Source organism: Panicum virgatum, chromosome 8N (assembly GCF_016808335.1).
Source record: "Panicum virgatum strain AP13 chromosome 8N, P.virgatum_v5, whole genome shotgun sequence".
NCBI lineage: Eukaryota > Viridiplantae > Streptophyta > Magnoliopsida > Poales > Poaceae > Panicum > Panicum virgatum.
Window position 1 is genome coordinate 24145484 of NC_053152.1, and position 3875 is coordinate 24149358.

The 3875-nt window shown below is 41.3% G+C and overlaps 1 long non-coding RNA gene across 1 annotated transcript; it reads right to left on the reverse strand.

Annotated features, from left to right (window-relative positions):
• Window positions 1-2552, reverse strand: LOC120686101. Its single transcript, XR_005679966.1, has 4 exons — window positions 1825-2552; window positions 890-992; window positions 677-738; window positions 1-211 (listed from the first exon to the last, which is right to left on the reverse strand). It is a non-coding gene; the product is annotated as an uncharacterized LOC120686101 (long non-coding RNA).
• Between the last annotated feature and the right edge of the window lie 1323 nt (window positions 2553-3875).

A 3875-nucleotide genomic window follows, 5' to 3' on the forward strand; every position in this document is an offset into this window, starting at 1 on the left:
TAGCACAAATAATTATATATCATTTTAAAATACCAAATCAAAATATTCACAAATTGTCACTAACAGTAATCACATATAGCACAAATATATATCCTAGTTTGCTAGACATAGAAACACTGGCACATAAATGTATTAAGTCACAGGGCCAAAATCTTGCTTTTTCACTTCATTGGGAATCCTCCATGGGCTACTTTATTTTGAAAGTAGTAATCTGCAGCCACAAACAACAACATAAAGTGAGCAACTAATTCCAAACATTAACATAGACTTTGCATGATAGTGAATCACATGGGTCAAAACCAAGAGAATAAAACTAAAGGTATTGCAAGACAACTTTTTCTAGGCACATTATACTACTATTGACAAATCGAGTAACTGAATTCAACCAGCACATTCAAAAAAAATATAGGTCAAGTTGTGCTAGATTCAAAATAGACTTAACAAATATCTAAGGCCTCATCCAGTTGAACAGCTCAATATATCCCATTATCAATCCAATTATCTAGAGTTAAACACTAATGAATATTTTTAATTGTAGAATGCTCCCACGGGCAATATCCTCCCACTCATGAACATCTGAAGCTGGAATTTAAGAATCCCTACAATAAGTTGCTAAACGTAAACTAAGACTAAACCTTAAGAACTACAAGTATTCAATTATATCGTGTCTTTTTACCTGATCAAGTAATGAGGAAAGCGCCCTTGCTGCAAGGTGCCCACAGCTATCGATTTACTGCCCTGAAGTTAAATTAAAATAGATAAGACAATTTGCATGAACAATTGAACATATTACATATGTACTTCTCCTAATCCACACAATACGCAGTTTTGTAACATTAAAGCTATAACAAGCTAAATAATGAAATACCAGGATATAATAGTCATTCACCTTTAAGATTTCAGTAAGGTACTTTTCCCTATGCAGTCTTTTCCCTACATCACATAGTATACAGTGCTTTGCACAATTCAGTAGCTAGCTAGCAGCAGCAGCACTGTAAATAAAATTATAACCAATTAGTTGAGTATGCTGCAACATAAAAGGTGCAGAGAATGTGTGAAATGAAGTACACTCGAGCTTGTTATCTCCATGATCTTAGTATAATTCAGCAGTCAACATCATACAGTCAAATCTTACATTTGGTATCAAATTATTTCCAAAAGGTTACTAGTACAATACTCCTTTTCCCCCTTCACCCAAATGTCAAATTGAGAATTTGAGATCATGAATTTGGTCGGCAATTTGGTAATAAGGAAAATAACTGATGATCCATAAAGAGCATGTATCATGTAATCTATGAAGCAGCACTAGCTATTTCTATCTTTCAACCTTTTAAGGAAACAAAACCATATGATTATATCAAAAAGGAATCAAACAAGCCAGTGTACATTCCAATTAACACTGAAAATTTAGCAAGTTCTCAACCAGAACGACTCCTATGTTGTAATGCAGTCAAAATCATAACATACAACTATGAACATTTAGTAATATCTCAACTGAGGCCTCACATATTCTTGTGTGTGCTATTTCATCCGGTATTTGAATCTTTACCCTAAACATGTCACAAATCGATATTTAGTCTGGCAAGTAACTCTTTCAAGAAAATGTACAGTTAATATGCATGAATTTCTACAGGGTTACAGACGCATTACTACACTTACAATGCAAAAAGGATGACTTAAAATCAGTAGTGCCTTTTGGAACAAATCTAGGTTCACAGTTCAAGGATTGGACCCAGACATGGAACAGGTTACTTCATTCACTTAAACAACTAGCAGAAGACCTTAGACCTCCCAGACATTTCATCGAACAGCATGCATTCATACCTCAGCACGCTTTGCATCGGAGAGAATTGTTGCCTCGGTCCTCAGCGCAGCGTCGCGGGCACACGGCGGCCAGGCGGCTAGGCGGCACGGCGGGTGGCAGCTCAGCGTTGGGGGTGGAGGCCGTTGTCCTGGCGTGGGCCGCAGGCCCATGGCGTCAGTTGGTGGTGCGGACAGGGCGTCGGAGCAGAGCGTGGGCGGCCAGGCATCGACGTCGGGGCGCCGAGGTGTCGGGGCAAGGGCGGCAGCGGCGCCGAGAGGAAGCAGGGCGCCGGTGCGTCGGGGTATGGTCAGATCGTCGGCGCAGGTAGGGGAGGGGGGTCGACCTGGGATGCCGGTGATGGAGGCACAGGCCGTTGATAGTGGGCGGGAGGCCGGGCACAGAGGACCCTACGGCGTCGGCGATCGGTCCAGACTTCAAGGGATGATGAGGAGGACCCCCGCAGAGGTGGCGAAGGATCCGGGGCACTTGCCCGGAGGCGGCAAGCTGGCGACGGAAGGAGAGGGAGAGCGCGAGGGGGGCACCTGGGCCACCGGGCGACGCGGCCGAGAGGGAGGGGGGATCATCGGCCCCTGGCGACGCAGAGGGAGAAGAGGGGCGGACGGCGGACGGCCCCTGGCGGCGTAGATGAGGAGATGTGTAGGGAGGAGAGGTGTGGCAGCCCCTGGCGGCCAGGATTGGGATTTTTTTTTTTTTTTTTTTGAGCAGGCCAGGATTGGAAATTGGGAGAGAAGAAATGAGGATGGGGTTCAACCCTGAACAGCAAGCATAGGCGACATGTTTTGATTTAACCGTATTTACCCTCTTTATTTGATGTATATTGGTGACACGATAGAAAGTGTCACTAATAGTATGCCTAAATTCCGTCCAAATTTCTTAAAAAAAATAAAACTAAAGATAGTAATTACTAATCATATAAAAATATTAATGTACAAATAAAATAATTACCTATTCTTTTAAGCAAATGATAGATAGCCTAGGGAAATGAGGATGGGGTTCAACCCTGAACAGCAAGCATAGGCGACATGTTTTGATTTAACCGTATTTACCCTCTTTATTTGATGTATATTGGTGACACGATAGAAAGTGTCACTAATAGTATGCCTAAATTCCGTCCAAATTTCTTAAAAAAAATAAAACTAAAGATAGTAATTACTAATCATATAAAAATATTAATGTACAAATAAAATAATTACCTATTCTTTTAAGCAAATGATAGATAGCCTAGGGGTTTCACTTCCGCTAGTCAATATTTTGGCTAAATAGAAAGAAAGATAGAAAATGGATATGTGGGATCCACATCTTTTTCTTTGAAAATATTTTTATGATGAATCAATATTGTTATTTTGTCGTAAATTTTGTGACACTTATCGCTTAATCTTTATGACAAAATAAGATTCGTTACAATTTAATGTTGCATTCATTTGTGACGATTTCTAATTGGTCTTAGCGACGAACACAATCTAATTGTCACTAAACCATAGTTCCCAATAAAGAAAGTCACAAAAGCAGTTCCTTAACCACGAATATGTCCGACGTCAGGACGCTTTCGTCACAAAAGCCCACATTTGTTGTAGTGTGCCTACATATTTGTCGTGGTTACCAATATAAAACCACTTATGCTTCCAGTCGATTACTTTGCCTGACAACTTATACGGGATATATATTTTATCCATCCCCTGTCGAAGCTGAATACCCGCACCCCCAACTACGTACTGCTCTTAGGAATCGGTTTGGGGCTTGAGATGGAAAAGATAGCGGAAGAGTTCAAAATGGAGCTCGATGCCCAGAAAAGCTTCGCATAGATGCACGAAGATAGAAATATGAACGAAGGGATTGGGGGTAAGATGATGCAATTGGATTCTGTAAGTAATACAGAATACCAGAAAAGAAATTTGAACAAGGAAGACCCAAGCCGCGTTCAAAACAAGTGGCAAAAGCAACAATTTCACCCGTATTTTCATACGGGCGGATGTGGTCCTGGGCTGGACGCCACTGGACCACAGATCTAGCATGAAGAAGACCCTCGCTAACAAGGGATTTCAAGTTGAGC